This window comes from Bidens hawaiensis, unplaced genomic scaffold (assembly GCF_021521415.1).
Source record: "Bidens hawaiensis isolate Kalapana, Puna unplaced genomic scaffold, B.hawaiensis_p1.1 tig00000536_1, whole genome shotgun sequence".
Lineage (NCBI taxonomy): Eukaryota > Viridiplantae > Streptophyta > Magnoliopsida > Asterales > Asteraceae > Bidens > Bidens hawaiensis.
Genome location: NW_027491034.1, coordinates 4,511,710 through 4,530,346, shown reverse-complemented (window position 1 = coordinate 4,530,346; position 18,637 = coordinate 4,511,710).

Here is an 18,637-nt window from a genome sequence, read left to right as displayed (position 1 = left end):
AGCCCAATTTGTGTGGACTTTCGGGTCCCCGTGTTCAATTTTAAAGGCACATTCAAAGTTTGGTGAAGCAGCCGATGAAGGAATCTTAGTCGGCTATGAAGTTGGGACTCCCAACAGGCGTGTCTTTAATACAACGAACGGCAAGGTTGAGGTGGTATGTAACACCGACATTACGAGTTACAGATCGCCAAGACCGAGCATCGGACCTCCTGGGATTTTCGACTATGATAGGCTCTTCAAGTCTTTTAACATACCTGATTTGTTTTGTACAGAAGAAGAAGAACGTGTTGCTACGAAGATGATTCTAGATGAGGAGGAAAATTTGGCACATAGACAGCTATTTGATGATTGTCAACCTTTCTCATCAAATTCTATCGGTTCCCCTACTGTCTCTCCTGAAGAAGATTTTATCAATCCATTTCACTCTCAGCCAGAAACAACCATTGATGAGCTCTCTTCTAATTTAGAAGATAATTTGCATGTCGGTGCTGTTCCGACCACGAGAATTCACATAGATCACCCTTTGGAGAATGTTATAGGTGATGTGTCCTCCGGTGTACAAACCAGAAGTAGCTTGAATGAGCACACCTATGTTTATACAAGCATTAAGGAAACGGGTATAATGAACGAATGTTTGTACTCATGCTTTATTAGCCAGATTGAACCGAAAAATTATCAAATGGCTCTTAAGGACAGCTCGTGGGTCGAGGCCATGCAAGAAGAGTTGGCTCAATTTAAGAAGATGGAAGTTTGGACTTTGGTTGAATAACCAAGGAATGTGCATGCGATAGGCACAAAATGGGTGTTTAAGTGCAAGATAGATGAAAAGGGGATTATTATAAGAAACAAGGCGAGGCTGGTCGTTAAAGGTTTTAATCAGCAAGAGGGGATAGATTATATTGAAGTGTTCGCTCCGGTGGCCAGGTTGGAAGCGATAAGATTGTTTTTGGCGTTTGCTGCTTTTAAGAAGATGAAAGTGTTTCAGTTGGACGTGAAGAGTGCGTTCCTCAATGGGAAAGTTGATGAGGTTGTGTATGTTGAGCAACCTCCGGGTTTTCCTGACCAAGACTTTCCTGATCACGTGTACAAGTTGAGCAAGGCGCTGTATGGATTACATCAGGCACCTCGTGCCTGGTATTCAACGTTATCGGACTACTTGCTAGAGAATGGTTTTGAAAGGGGTTTGATTGACAGCACACTGTTTGTGAAGAGAGATGAAAGTGACTTCCTGCTAGTTCAAGTCTACGTGGATGACATCATATTTGCTGCATCAAGAGTCTCCATGTGTCAGGAATTTGAGGCCGTCATGAAGAAAAGATTTGAGATGAGTGCTATGGGTGAGCTAACGTTCTTTTTAGGATTGCAGGTTGATCAAAAGAAGGATGGGATGTTCATTCATCAAACAAAATATGTTCATGATGTCCTAAAGCGCTTCAAGATGGAGGACTCTTCTCCATTTGACACTCCAATTTGCGTCAACCACAAGTTGGGAGCTGAAATTGACGGTGACGCAGATGTGGACCCAACTCAGTATCAGGCTATAATAGGTTCTTTGATGTATTTGACTGCTTCTAGGCCTGATATAATGTTTGTTGTTTGTCTTTGTGCTCGCTTTCAGGCAAACCCAAAGGAATCTCACATGAAGGGTGTGAAGAGGATTCTGCGGTATCTCAAAGGCAAGCCGAAGCTAGGGTTGTGGTACCCGAAGGGAGGAGACGTGGAACTGGTTGCTTATACGGATTCTGATTATGGAGGGTGCAATCAGAGTCGGAAGTCGACAACAGGAGGATGTCAGTTTCTCGGTGGAAGATTAGTTTCCGGGCAGTGCAAGAAACAGATATCAGTCGCAATCTCTACGTGCGAAGCTGAATATATGGCAGCATCCAACTGCTGCTCTCAGGTTTTGTGGATTCAGCAACAATTGCGCGACTATGGTCTGAATTTCTTACTCACTCCTATTTTTATTGATAACACTGTTGCCATCTCAGTAATTAACAATCCCGTGAAACATAGTAAAACTAAACATATTGACATTCGTCATCATTTCATACGGGATTGTGCTGAGAAGAAACTGATTAAGGTCGAAAAGGTCGATACGCTAGAAAATTTCGCTGATTTATTTACAAAAGCGTTTGATAAATCCAGATTTCAAACCCTAATTGAGCTGAACGAGATGATCAATCCCGAGTAACCATGTTTTTTGTGTTTAATGAAAAAAAAAAGGCACTATTGCTTAAAATTAGTCGGTTACCTCAGTTTGATGGACATATCCTCGGATATGTTTTGGTCCTCGTTTCTACTTGTAGAGAATGAGGGTCGCCATTAACCAGATGACTGAAAGTGACCGGGGCGGTTATGATGTGTTTTCTTTCTGTCGCTGAAAATTAGTCGGTCATACTTAGTTAGAAGAACACATACTTGTATGTGGTCGGTCCAGTTGATCCATTGGATCTTCAGGATTGCCGTTTACCTGAAGACTTTGACGTGATCGGGGCGATTGAAGTCAAAATTTCTTGAGGGAAATGAAATTACTTTTCAAGTCTGTTACTTCGTAAGAAGTTGGTTAGCTATGTTGAACGGAAAATTGATCCAACCATGGAAAATGATAGATATACTAACTTTGTGTGCTTAACTAGTGAAGTTATTAGGCTTAAAAGGCTTTAGGACAATCATTGTATGTCATGGTAACTTTTTATGGTGCGTAAAAGTAGATGTGATACAAATTAAATTTTACTTGATTTTATGTGGAAACTCCTTAAGAGTTTTGCGTGTCTTCATGTATATCTTTCCGAATGATAGGCAGAAAAGTGATTACCCAGTCATACACGAACCCATGTGTGTTCTGATTCCCGTGAAGATAGCGTTTCAAGATACTGCAGTGATCCAGATTCGGGACTTGCAGTTAATTTCTACTTTGAAGTCTATGTTGTTAAAAAAAAAAAAAAAAAAAATTATTTGAAGTTATTGTAACATATTAGTGATGATAATATCAAGACTTCACAATCATTGAGTAAGAAAGAAGAACGGGAAACAGATCAAGAATATTTACAGTTTAATCAGACACTATGGGTCGAAGTCAATTCGGGGTGACTTGGGGAAAGCCAAATACGCTTTGAGGATAGATAGGAGGAATCAATATTTCTGAGTAGTTGCCCACTTAAATTTTAAGGATTAATTGAACCTAACTCGTATCACAGAAATGATGAAAACCATCTTAAGTATATTACCTGCTTACAACATGTCTCTATATGTCATAATACAGCTAAACACGGATCTATGTGACAGTCACGTAGTTAGTATGATTCCTGTTCGGATCTTTTCTAAAACGTAGCAGTCCCTATCGAGACTGAAATTTGATCCCTTATACTTTAAATTTATTACGTTTTTGTACTTAGATAGCTTTATGATTTTTTAACTGGTTACTTAGAATTGATCATGTCGTTTATTTCTTAAAGGAAAGTTTTAAAGAGTTAATTCAAATTGTTCAAAATTATAAGGTTTGGTTATGAAAATATAGGCGAAGTTGTTGAATCAGGCGAACTTGTGGATAACTTCGCCTAGGCGAAGTTATCCGTAACTTCGCCTGACCAACTCTGACCCTATATAAGGATTTCAAACAGTAAAATATTCATTATTTCAAAATATCAGCGAAGTTGTTCCGAGAAACCCGGCGAACTTAACTATTATCCGGCGAACATGATTCGTTTCCGATTTCGATCCTTTTTCTCAGTTTCGTTCAATAGATTCAAGGTGTGTGTTATCGATTAACTGTATATCCAAAGACAGTGATGCTTTTCATAGGTTGTTTTGAACGGTTTCGTGACCTCGGTCCGGTGACCTTTCAAAACCGAGATTTACAAACTTGTATTACGTGTTCATGGACGATCTTTTCATCTAACCATTCGTAATATCATGTGTTAGAGTCTCCTGGATCGTCAAACTTTGCCGAATCATCGGATTCCGGCTGTTAGAATCCTAACAGTCGCCTATTCTGATGCAGGCGAAGTTAGGGTTTAGGCGAAGTTATCCGCAACTTCGCTGGGGCTTAATTTCGCCTGAGGCGAAGTTATCCGCAACTTCGCCTGAGACTTAATTTCGCCTAACCCTTATCTTCGCCTGAGGCAATGTTGTGAAGAGGCGAAGTTATCACTAACTTCGCCCAGACCCTATTACTTAAAATTAATTAGACGAACTTAAAGATGAAGCGAAGTTGTTCCCAACTTCGCCTCACCTTTAACTTCGCCTATACAGGTTTGATCACAACTTCGCTCCTGGTAATCAAGCGAACTTGTGTAACACTTTAACGTTTATCTAACTTGGTTTGTTTAGTGCAGATATGGCTGCTGTTGGAAGTGCAGGAAGTGCAGGTGATGACGGTGATGATCACAGACAATTCTTCCCAGCTCATAACCAGTTCATAACACTTGACCCAGATGCAAATGGCGTAGAGGACTATAGGGAGATAATTACTTTTCTCCTGCGCTCACGGATATATCACGCAATAACAACTACCCTGCCTATTTCCCTACCGAATATTGAAGACTTTTGGCAGACGGTAGAGTACGATTGCCGGGTTGAGCCCCTGGTTATGCGAGCCACCGTAAACGGTCAAGTTGTTCAGTTTTCTTCTGAACAAATACGGGTGGCGTTGCAGTTTGGTGAAGAGACGAGGGATGACCCAACGGAGTTTGTTGCGCCATTCCGTGATGGGGCGTTCCTCAGGATGGGGTATTCTGGTCCCTTAGGGGACACACAACGGAGGAAGGGATTCCTTTTAGATCAGTGGCGCTTCCTTATGCACGTCATGATCGTATGTATGTCAGGACGGAAGGCAGGCACTGATGGTATGGGTGCGACAATGCAGTCTGCTATGACTGCGTTGACTTATAATAAAAGATATTCTTTCAACCAGATGATCTTTTACGAGATCGATAGGCAACGAAGGGCTGTGGCGCGTGAGCGGTTTACAATGTATCCACGATTCCTACAGATGATTTTCAATCATGTGGCTCCGACGCTGCCTCAACGACTCCCTATTCGATACGTGGAAAGTGTGACAAAACGTATCTTTGCACAGTGTCGCACTTCCAGCGCACGAAGCAAGCCTGAGATGCGTCCCAGGCATACTCCGCTCTTTGGGTACCTTATAAACCCGGAGTATGTGCCTGCGGCAGGGGACGAGTTCAGAGACCCAAGACCACAACAGGCGGCAGCACCCCAGGCTGTATCAGCTGCGCCTGCTGTATCTGCTGCTGTGTCAGCTGCAGAGATTGACCTTGATGCCATGTTGGGAGGCCAAGGAATGTTTGATATGGACCGAGTTGATCCTCAAGAGAATATTCAAGTCTCGGGTCCACAGGCTGACTTTGATGATGTCATGGAAGAGGCTAGAAGGATGATGGTAACGCATGAGAGAACGGTTGGTAAACAAAAGAGAACTGTTGACGACGATGACGAGGAAGATGATGAAGAAGAAGCTGTGCAGCTGGTGAGAAAGCGTTCACGAAGGGAAAGGACATGTATGGGTGTAGGAGCTGGAGAGACTTCACGGTTGGTACGTTTTGCTCCACCTGCCCTGTCTGGTATGTCCATTGTTCCTACCTCTGTGCAGGTATCGAGTACAAGCGCTACGGTTGTTCCCGTAGTGGCTACATCGTCGGCTGACATTCCATCGATCACGGCCGTCCAGACGTCGACTCCAGCAATTGTGTCTCTACCACCTCAAACGCTTACTCCATCGGTGGTAGTAGCACGATTTGTCGAGTCTACGGTCACCACTACTGCAGGGTTATCGGGTACGGTACCACCTGCGGTCACGCCCACTTCAGACTCGGAACGAATAGCTTCACTAGAGCGGATTGTAGCTGAGCAGTCCAAGACTATTCAAAGCCTAGTGGAAGCAAATCAACTGCAGGCATCCCTCCTGGTTGAGCACGGGAAATTTATAGATGCCTTGAAGGTGTTCTTGGCATCTCAGGGGGAGATGAGCTGTAGAGGAGATGAGCTGAAGACCAAAAGAAGAGAAGACCGAGACGATGATCCCAATGCATCGAAAGATGCAGGTGGTGAGTTGCCAAGAACTACTATAGCTCTTGGGGCTTCCACAGCTGAGGGGGAGTCTGCATCTGGTGATGATGTGGTTGCTGTTGGTGATGATGTGGATGTGGTTGAAGATGTTGAGATTGTTGATGATATGATTGATGCGCTGAAAGAGATAGACGATATGTTAGAGGATGATGAGTTGATAAACGAAGATGATGTTCTGCCAATCGATGAGATCGAAAAGATTGGTGCAGAAATTGTGGTTGAGAATGTGATTAAGAAGGAGAGATTGTTGAAGAAAATGTAGAGCATGAGATCCCTGTGGTTGAACAGTCGACTATATGTGAAGATGCTGTGGTTGACAACACTGAGTGGGAAGATCAGCCAAACTGGAAGGAAGGCTGCGCTCATTGGTTTGTAAAGACGAAGAAGCCAGCAGTACCGACGATGTTCAAAAAGTCGTATAATATAAAGGGATATGCAGAATCAAAGAAGGGAATCATATGTTGGTTGTACGATGAAGAGTTGAAACTATTTGTGATCAAACGTTACGACGGCATTCAGTACTTCAAGAAGATGTTAAGATCCCTGAATACCTTACCGGAGTGTGAGGTGAAAGACTTAGCAAGACTGGGGCTGATAAACAGAAGCGATGATAACATGGCGAGAGTAACTGGGAAAATTGTTTGGAAGGAGGCCATTAAAGATAAAAAGTTTGAACTTCTGAAGCCTCAGAAAGGGAAGTTAATAGAAGACAAAGATAGAGGGATGAGGGCAGACGGCAAACCATGGATGGTTATGAAGTATAAACCAGTCCGTCATTTAAAAGAAGTGCCGATGAAGGTGATGCCCAAGAACGTCTTGAAAGACTTGAAGTGGTGGTACGTGGATTGTGAAACTGCTGAAGCGGTCATGGAGGATGAAGATGAGCAAGAGATCATGAGAGTGTATGATCCTATGCACTTAGTCAATTTGTCTCAAGCTGACTTGCAGGTACTACATGCTAAGAAGATTTTCTACATTCCTGCTTGGAAAGAGGAAGCTAAGAAGTACCAGAAGTTGGTTTCTGTATGTGTTAGACAGGGAGTGCATGCTTGAAGAGATGAAGAGAGAAGACGAGAGATTACAAGACACAAGCTTTGAAGATCAAGATATGAAGCTACTGCCAAGGGGGAGTCTGTTGGTACATAAATGTCAGTAGTTCATAGTCTAGCGTTTGTAATCGAGTCTGTAATGTAATTATGTTTAAGTTTATGTTTATGTATGTAAGCGAAGTTGTCAACAAGTTCGCTTAGGCGAACTTGTTGAACAAGCGAAGTTGTCGACAAGTTCGCCTAGGCGAACTTGTTCAACGAGCGAAGTTAGTGACAACTTCGCCTGAGGCGAAGTTGTCGTGTATTTATATAGCCTACGGGTTTACGGTTAAGATATATAGTTTTCAGGTTATTCACGTGTAATTTCAGTAGTTCAGTGAACGTGTCGAGAGTCTGTAATAGACGTGTTTCAAGTTATAATATATAACGTGTTCGTTTGTATCGCGTGTGATTGTTTTACGTATTCTACGCTCGTAACTACCTACGCAGGGATTCCGCACCTACGTAGATAGCGATATCCCGTGTAAGATCCGTCCGGGAACCTACACCTTCAATATTAATCTTTCCTTTATTATCCACGCGTTTTATTAATTTGATGGTGAGATTATAGCTTTGACTTGGTCATTAGCCGTTATACATGCCATAAATATCAAGATAACAAAGGAAAATCGTTAATAAACAATAAGTACTGAGGATCATTGATCCTGACAGGATCTGCAATATATTCTAAGGATAATTGATCCATATTATATGCCAAGATAACATATCCACAGTGTCAAATTTCTGTGCACTAACAATTGCGGCCAAAATGGCGGTTGTGATAAGATCACAGCTGTCATTTTGCATTTGAATTCAGACTTCTTGCAAAAACATATGAGATTTGACAAGTTGGATATAATTGTCACATATCAATGGAGTTTCCATGGGAACTTCATTTCCGGTTGTATATCCTTCTTCCTGCAAATCATGAACAACTAGTAACACCTGTTTAACCCAGGTGGATGGTTCAACTTTTGAATAGTGAAATCCGGGTTAAGAATTTTGGGTAAGTCCAGGTGACTTATGATTAATAATAATTGAATACTTTTTGACTATTCTCTTGTTACTAGTTAATCTGAAAGTTTGTTTGATATAGATTTAGTCTCATTGAAGGTTTTAGGAAATAATCTTGAGTAAAAATTTTAGGATAGAATATCCTTGCAAAAATAATTTAAAGATCTTAAATCCTTGAATAAACAGAGTTTATAAAGATCTTAGCCAAATAAATGTAATCTGACAAATATAAATCATACCATATGGTCTAATTAGACCTAAGTTACCATATGTACCGAACCTTCGATGATCCTTGGAGAAGTAATTTAAGGATTTTGAATCCATAAAACCTTGTCTTCATGATGAACTTAGAAAATCTATTGCAAATAACTAATAGTGTTAACTGGGGTTAAACCCATTAAGCTGGGGACAAGCCCATAAAATAAACTGGGGACAAGCCCGTGCAAATGGGGACAAGCCCGTGTAATCTGGGGACAAGCCCGTGTAATCTGGGGACAAACCCGTGAAATGATGTTAAACTGGGGACAAGCCCAAAAACTGGGGACAAGCCCAAACTGGGGACTGGCCCAAGGATACGGATGTCAACTGGGGACTCACCCAAACCGGGATTTAGCCCAAACGTGAGATAACGTGAAAACATTATGAACCTTAGCTAACATGAAAATGTTAGAAACCTTTGTCTTGAGATAACGTGAAAACGTTATAAACCGGTGGTATGGTACGTTTACCATAAATCGTAGCATCCTCCATATAGCCGAAGACAACGAAATTGTCAGCCACTAAGCGTGTACTGGTCCCGATGGCCCGGACTATATGTTGGATAGCGTGCGCTCCAGGCGAGAGTGTAGAAACTCTATTTATAAGAAAGGTGAAAACCTTTGCACCGTAGAGGATATGACCATCGAGGGTCATACCCAAACGTGGGCTAGGCCAAGGAAAATAGCGATGTACCTTAAGCGTGAGGGAGAGGTGGCCAACCTCTTAGACATTGAACCTCTTTTTGAAACCTGCATTGTTACTTAAAACTTGGAAGAGACAAATCGTTAAGAATACATTATCCTTAAAATTATAAGAAATTGAAAAGAATAAGTAATCAGATAGATATTACCAATTTTGGGATCCTTGATCCTTATGAGGATACTTGACCCTGATTAGAAAAAGTATTTCTTGAGATGAATAACGTTCCATGCTCTAGGTAACCTGTTGCCTTCCATAGTCAGCAGGTGATATGCCCCCTTTCCGGCTTCTGACTTGATCAAGTAGGAGCCTTCCCACTTAGGTGCTAGCTTTCCATCCGCTGGATTGGTTGTATTTTGAAAGGCTTTCCTCAAAACTAGATCTCCTTCTTGAAATATTCGAATCCTGATATTCTTGTTGTATGCCCCAGCTACCCTTTGCTGATATGCTTCCATTCTGATCTTAGCTAGGTCTCTGAGCTCATCAACAGTATCCAGATCTTGGAGAAGGATTTCGTTGTTGGCTTGAGGATCACGGATGCTTGTTCTGGCAGTAGGAACCACCATCTCCGTAGGGATTACAGCTTCTGAGCCAAACAACAATGAGAAGGGTGTTTGACCTGTTGCATTCTTTGGTGTTGTTCTATCAGCCCAAAGAACATATGGTAGCTCTTCGGCCCACTTGCCTTTCTTGGATCCTAATTTCTTCTTCAAGTTGTTGATAATAATCTTGTTACTTGATTCTGCTTGACCATTAGCTTGACGATAAATTGGTGTGGAGGTAATCATCTTAATGCCCCAACTGTCACAAAAGTTAGTGGTTCTTTACCCAATAAACTGGGAACCATTGCCACAAATAACTTCTGAAGGGATACCAAATCTAGTAATAATATTTCTTTTAATGAAGGATATCACGTCTTTTTCGCGGACTTGAACGAAAGCTTCTGCTTCTATCCACTTTGAAAAGTAATCAGTCATTGCAAGAATGAATACTTTTCCTCCTGGCGCTTTAGGTAGCTTACCCATGATATCCATGCCCCACTTCATGAAAGGCCATGATGAGAATATAGGATACATAGGCTCTGCTGGCTGATGTAGAATGTTGTCGTGTCTTTGACATGAGTCACATTTTTTCGAATACTCCATAGCATCTCTCTTCATAGTTGGCCAGTAGTATCCTGTTATCAGAATTCTAGAGAATAGGGCTCTACCTCCGGTGTGATTACCACAATCTCCTTCGTGAAAGTCTTTAAGCACCTCTTGAATTTCAGGATCTTCGATACATCTCAAGTATGGACCTGCAAGAGATTTTCTATACAGAATATTATTGAATATAATGTATTGTGATACCTTAAGTTTAAAGGTCTTAGGATTCTTTGTGGCTGGAATCTCTCCATTTTGAAGGAACTTCTTGATCAGGAGGATCCAATATCCTTGATTACTTGAGGGTAATGGATCCCAAGGCACTCTCATTGTCAGTTGTTATCTCCCCAACTTCTTGTTCTCCTATTGCTGGTGAGAGTATGTAGATGATTGGGATCTTCGTGTCTTCAGGAATCTTCAATGATGAAGCTAAATTTGCTAAGGCATCTTCCCCAATATTCTCTTATCTTGGTACTTGTATAATACTAAAAGAATCGAAGAACTTTGATAGTTTCTTCACAACATCTAGATACTTGATTATTTTTTCACCTTTAACAGCATATGAGCCATTAAAGTGGTTAGCTATCAATAACGAATCTACATATACTTGAAGATACCTAATCCTCATATGTTTAGCTAATTGCAAACCTGCAACCAAAGCTTCGTATTCCGCTTCATTATTGGTGGCTTGGAATGCACACGCAATGGACTGGGGTATTATGTCCCCCTGTGGCGATTTCAGTAGGATACCCAATCTTGTTCCTCTTATTTTGGATCTCCATCAGTAAAGAGGATCCAAGGATCCTTGGTTTCTTCAATTTGCTGAACCTCCAAATCAGCTTCCTCTTGCATGCCACTACTGAAATCAGCCACAAAGTCTGCAAGTGCTTGTGACTTAGTGGTTGTTTTGGGCTCATACTGAATATCATATGCACTCAATTTCACAGCCCACTTGGCCATCCTTCCTGACAATTCTGGTTTTCTAAGCACATTCTTAACAGGATAATTAGTTCTTAAAATAATAGCATGTGTTTCAAAATAGTGTCTCAACTTGGTTGAGGCCATAATCAAAACAAGAATTAATTTTCAAGGTGAGAATACCTGACCTCTACATTTAACAGGCTTTTACTTACGTAATATACCGGGTGCTGTTGTCCTTCATGCTCCTTGGCTAGAACAGCACTGATTGCATTCCCTGACACAGCTAAGTATAAGGACAGCGGCTCACCATCTATTGGCTTCATCAAAGCAGGCGCTGAGGATAGATAATCCCTAAGAGCCTTTAGTGCATCTTCATGCCTTTGAGTCCATTCAAACTTTTTATTTTTTCTCAAGATATCATAGAAGTCTTTGCACTTTTCCGAGGATCTGGAAATGAATCTGTTGAGGGCAGCTATTCTTCCCGTCAGCCTTTGGACATCTTTAGCATTCCTAGGAGACTTTAAATTAATGATGGCTTCTATCTGCTCAGGGCTCGCTTCTATTCCCTTTTTGGTCACCATGTATCCTAGAAACTTTCCAGTCTTAACACCAAAATGGCATTTTGACGGGTTCAGTTTCATGTTATATTGGTCAAGGATATTGAATGCTTCTTCAAGATCTCTTAAGTGATCCTCAGCCCTCTTCGACTTCAATACCATGTCATCTATGTAGACTTCCATGGTTTTTCCTAACTGATCCTTGAATATCATACTGACCAATCTTTGATATGTTGCCCCTGCATTTCTTAGTCCTAATGGCATATCAATATAACAATATATGCCTGTAGGAGTCAAGAATGTTGTATCCTCTTGATCAGATGGTTCCATCTGAATTTTTTGAAATACAGAGGAAGCATTCATAAAGGTAAGCATCTCATGCCCTGCCGTTACATCCACCATGGAGTCTATATGTGGTAAGGGGAAAGGATCCTTGGGGCATGCCTTGTTTAAATCGGTGAAATCGAAACACACCCTCCACTTTCCATTCTTTTTAGAAACAACAATCACATTAGCCAACCATCGAGGATACTTAACCTCTCTGATCATACCGGCCTTAAGAAGTTTTTCAACTTCTTCTTGTATGATCGTGTTCCTCTCAGGAGCAAATTTCCTTCGCTTCTGATGGACGGGTTTAATAGAATAATCAAGGCCCAACTTATGAGTAAATACCTCTTTAGAAATACCTGTCATGTCTGAATGTCTGAAGGCAAATGTGGATTTTCGTCGCTTTAGGAAGGATATTATATTCTCCTCGATCTCGTCAGGGATACTGGATCCTAGGAACACCTTCATGTCTGGATCTTCAGGATCTAAAGATACTTCTTTTGTGTCTCTCTCTCGAGCTTCCAGCACGTCCCTAGGATGTTGCTGTAATTGCTATGCTATCGTTTGTTTAGCTGTCGGCTTCATGGATGAAGAATAAGAATTCTTGGCTTCCACTTGGTCACCATCTATCCTTACAACTCCCTAAGGAGTTGGTAATTTAATGCACTGATGGTAGGTAGAGGCTACAGCCTTCATTCCATGTATCCAAGGCCTGCCAAGAATAACGTTGCAACAAGAAAGATTGTCAATAACACAAAACTTTTGGTAAGAGTTTAACCCTTTGATATATATTGGGAGTTTGATGTCCCCAAATGTTTTCTTGGTTTCACCACTGAAACCCACTAGCACAGATGTTCTCGGGATGATTTCTGAGTCCGGGATGTTCATTTTCTGCAGCACGTCATGTTGGATGATGTTGACCGAGCTTCCACCATCGACAAGGATCATGCGCACATAATGGTTAGCAATAAATAAAGTTACAATCAAACCATCGTGTAGGATCCTGGATGCTTGTCTAATCTTCTTCATCAAAGTAGATTCTTTTTTCAGTCGTCAAAGTAGTGGATATGGCTGGTCGTTCTCCGTTCTCCAACTTGGTTTCTTTGGCGTGACTTTTTGCCGAGGAGAAAGAAATACCGCATATATCTGAGCCACCGGAGATGAAGTTGATTACTTGTGCGTCTGGTGGGGGCGGAGTTGCTTTCTGTGGCGCATCTTCAGGATCCGGGATCCTAGACATTTTTCTTCCCAAGAGCTCTTTGAAATGGGCCTTGCTCAGGAGGTATCCAATTTCCCTCCTTAAACCAATACAATCTCTTGTTTGATGGCCATAGTCTTCATGGAATGCACACCACTTGGGCTTGTCTTTGAAGGATGTTGTTTTCTCATTTTTTCGAGGCCACCTTGCTTTCTCCCCAAGATGCACAAATCAAACCATGAGTATCAACAGAGAAGCAATACTCGGAAATACTTGGGTAGTCCTCATCATCTTCTCCTTCTTCAACTGCTCGTACGTTTTGATTGTTGAACTTGTTGTACGGCTTTGAGTTGTTGTTCCTGTATGAGGATCCTTTATTCTTGTCAGGGGATTCTTGTTTTTTTTGAGCCCCCAGACGATCCTGGATCCTTTTGTCGTCTTCCAATCGTATGAACCGGAGTGCCCTGTTTCTTACTTCATCTAGAGACCTGCAAGGAGTCATCACAAGATCATCATAAAAGGGGAGCCCCTCTGAAGTCCCATCTTGAATGCTTCAACAGAAGTAGCCATGTCAAGATTAGGGATTTCTAGAGCTTCCCTGCCGAACCTCGTAACAAAATCCCTAAGGGATTCATCACCAGGTTGGATAACTCGGTATAAATCACTAGTTAACTTCTCAAATTTCCTACTACAGGAAAATTGGCTGTTGAACAAGTTAACTAAATGTGAAAAAGAAGTAACTGAAAAGGAAGGAAGACTTAGCAGCCACTTTAAGGGAGATCTTGTGAGTGTGGATCCGAAGCCTTTACACAAGCAAGCTTCCTTGAGTCTCTCCGGGATAGGGTTGATTTCCATATGCTCCCTATATTGTGCAACGTGCTCTTCAGGATCGGTGGTCCCATCATTAGTCTTCATGTTGGGGGTCTGGAACCACTTCGGGATTTCAGCATCACAGATAGGTGGAGCAAATCTGGATAACTTGTGACTTCCCTCAGGTATCTCGGGGATTGGTCATATCACCCCAGGAACAATTGATATCATATTGTTGATCTTCTGTAGTTCCTTGGCCATAGCTTGGTTGATAACTGCATCCTTAACGGGACCATGGTTAGCGTTAAAGGAAATAGGATCATACGAGTTACCTCTTTGCTGGGTGAAGGTAGGCATCCCGGATGAGTAGTTGGGATAAGAGGAGTCTGCAATAGGAGTTGGTCCTCTAGATGCTATGGTTTACATGGGGATTATATCTCCTTCATGGACCTCCGAAGACCTTTGATGTTGAACCCCTGAGAATCCTTGATCCTTGAAGAAGGATCCATGATTGTGGATGAAGGATCCTAGTGGTTGGGAGTTGAAGGATTCTTGAAGATACAATCCGGAAGATCCTGGTTGAAGGAATGAGGATCCTTGAGTTTGCTAATCCATGGATCTTTGTTGAAGGATAGATGATCCTTGTTGAAGGAACGAGGATCCTTGAGTTTGCTGACCCATGGACCCCTGTTGAAGGATAGATGATCCTTGCTAGAAAATCGAGGATCCCTGAGCGTGCTGACCCGTAGAACCTGGTAGAAGGATAGATGATCCTTGCTGGAAGATGGAGGATTCTTGAGTCTGTTGAGCCACAGATCCTGGAGTAGTGAAATCCAGAATCCTTGGCATTAAAGGAGTCTGATCCTCCAGTGGCCTCTTATTCTTCTTGAGATCTTCAATTTCACATAGGATCTTCTGGTTGGTTTTGTTCTGCTGCTCCATGTATGCCTTAACCTGGAAAACATAGCAGAAACATCATTGTTAGAGTTAACCACCAAAGTGGCAGTAGTGTTCTTTGAGCTCTAGAAGACTGGAATTTGTGTCTTGTTTCCAGCAGCAGTAGCCCTTAGTGCTCCCGTGATTGGCGGAGGCATCGGCGGAAAAGTTCTTGATGAGAGAGGAACCGAAGATGGCATGGTTGATGAAGCAGAGGTTGATTAAGAGGCCATTGATATTGATATGGGTATGAAAGGTTGAATATTGATAGGGTATTTTCTGAATTATAGCACCAATTGCCCCACGGTGGGCGCCAAATTGTTTTGGACAAAAATCACTCAAGGATAATGTATCCAAATTAGTTATGTGAGGATTAGTGCTATGATGATAATAATGAATATGTAAGCGAAATAATGATGAACACAAGGATTTGTTGCGAGGAAAAGCCCTTGATCTTGCTCGGATCGCTGGCACAAAAACCCCGGGTGATGACAAATCGTCTATCACCACTTTATTAATCAAAAATCGGGTTACAATGGTGGAGATTATGATCAGTAATACAATGATTTCTAAGTGTGTGTGTGTGTATTGCTTTTGTATTCGCAGTAGGTTGTGTGTCTTTTCCTAGCTGATCATAGTCTCTATTTATACATAAAGATAATAACTCAATGGAGTTATGAATAATAAAGACAATTAACTAATAATCCCTAAAAATCCGCTATTGCCTTCAATATTACTCTTTCCTTTATTATCCACGCGTTTTATTAATTTGATGGCGAGATTATAGCTTTGACTTGGTTATTAGCCGTTATACCTGCCATAAATATCAAGATAACAAAGGAAAATCGTTAATAAACAATAAGTACTAAGGATCATTGATCCTGACAGGATCTGCAACATATTCTAAGGATAATTGATCCATATTATATGCCAGGATAACATATCCACAGTGTCAAATTTCTGTGCACTAACATTAGTGATATTCCTCATGTTTTTGGGTGATCCTATACAAATTATTAGTTAACTCTCGAATGACCTGCTACAAGAAAACAAGTTATTAAATAAATTAATTTAATGAGAAAAGAAGTAACTGAGTTGAAGGGATACTCAGTAGCCATTTTAAGGGTGATTCTGTAAGAGTTGAACCAAAGCCTTTGCATAGACAGGCTTCCTATAAATCTGCTTAGATGGGTATGATCTACATCATTTCTTTGTATGGAGCCACAAGTTCTTCAGGGTTGGTTGTTTCATCATAGAGCTTCATATTTGGGGTTTGGAAGCATTTCTAGATTTCAAAATCACATATAGGTGAAGAGGGTCTTAAAACTTGCGTGCTTGCAACAGTCACTTCTGTTATACGTTGAATTATGTTGGGTATGTTGGAGATCATGTTCTTCAATTTTTGTAGATCCTTAGCCATTGTAGGATTCATCCATGTATCATTCACAATCCAGCATGGTGAGAAATTAAAATAGGATTATGACTAGTGTTACCAGTATTAGGATCCTGTAATTACATATAATCGTTTAGATCTAATCAATATATAATCCTATTAGATTGATTAGCTTAGGATCTAGTTTATGAGATGTTCTTAATTATGTATAATATGTGATAGTAATTGTAATAGGTATAATATTAATAATACGTTAGTGAAGAATTGAGCGAGAGATAACTTGAGCAGAGGTTCGATATAATTAACTCAAAACTTAAATTATGAAGGCAAGAACATCCCTTAAATAAAAGATGGAGACCAATTCGTTACACATCCCGTAACTAATTGGCTCCAGTTCGTTAACTTACAAAACAAATAAGAAAAGCATAACGAATCAGTGATTCGTTATGCCCACATTCGTCAACATTCCATGGCGAATGGGAAACAAACAAAAAAATTACAGTCAATTTGTTAAACATCCTTAACGAATGGACAATACATATAACGAACTGGCTAATTCGTTAAACATCCTTAACGAATTTGCCGATACATAACGAACTAACTACTTTTCCATAAATACCCTTATATTATAATAATAATAATAAATTAAAACCGATAAGTTACAAAGACTCGAGACGACAAAACCGTGCACTAACAAGCACCCCCTCCTCTTGAGCTCTTTGTATTTAATTACTTGAAGCGCATTGTCTGCCAATCTTAACAACTATGAATCCTGAACTCGTGACATACACGTACGACACGCTGGAACTACATAGCTCGGTTGTAGTATTCATGGCGTTCTATCAAATACTTGTTCAAGAACAGTACGTCAGTGTCTATTTCGAATAAGTTAACGAGCCACATCGGGTCGATAACTCTAATAAAACTGGTCTTCAAGACTTTACCCAGTACAATGACGGCCTCGCCAGTACAATTATCATAGTACCATCGAATAAATAGTGAAGACCCTGTGGAAACGTCTTCACTGGTACATGCTTCATCGTCTTTGGCGGTTTTACCTTAATGTTAGTGCACGGTTTTGCGTCTCGAGTCTTTGTATTTATCATTAACGTATTTGTCGTTTTGGTTTATGTAATAAAAAATTAATTTATCCTTTAGTTCGTTAATGTAATAGTGTAGTTCGCTAATGATGTTTAGCGAACTAGATATAAGTTATTGTTTTGGACAAAAATCTGCTAAAGATAATGTATCCAAATCCGTAAAAGTGAGGTATAGTGTTATGCTAATAATAACAATTATATGAATGAAAATGGAATGAACACAGTGATTTGTTGTGAGGAAAAACTTTTTGACCTTGTTCAGATCAAAAGAAAAAAACTCCGGGTGATGACAACTCGTCGATCACCAGTTTATTAATAACAAAAAATGGGTTACAAAGGTTGTGGAGATTAGATCGATGTTACAAGAATTGCTAATGTGTACAAAAATAATAGTGAGTTCTGCTCTGAGTGTGTTTGAATACAAGTGATATATCTAATCGATCATATCTCGATGTTTATAAAGGAAATTACACATAACAATAACTCCTTAAAATCCGCAACTCCTCCACTAGCCACTCCTATCACTTTGACCACGTGCCATAGAAGTCCAGTAGCGAAATAAGTGGAAAATTAAGTCTAGGATCCGTTGCACTTGATAAATATCATGATATCTTTCATATAAGAAACAACGGTTAACAACACCAAATACCGAGGATCCATGATCCCGATATAGCTCTGGAATTCTTCAGAAGGATAATTGATCCAGATATGTCTTCAAGAGTAACATATCCTCAGTACGCAATTATTTGTGAGTCAACAAGAAGTCCTATAAATCCGCCATTATCCCCACTAAACGTGTTACAACCATTTGACCACGTGCTGGAGGTGCCTTGTAGCGAAATATTAGGTAGACCACGTCCTATAGCCGCTATACCTATCAAATATTATCCTACACATGAGAAACAATCGTGAGTAATACCAATTGCTGAGGACCCCTGATCCTGACAGAAACTGGAACACATTCTTGCCCCCAAAATGGCGGTTGTGATAAGTTCACAGCTGTCATTTTGCCTTTGAAATCAAACTTCTTGCAAAAACAGATGAGATTTGACAAGCTAGATATAATTATCAAATATCTATAGAGTTTCCTTAGGAACTTCCCTTCTT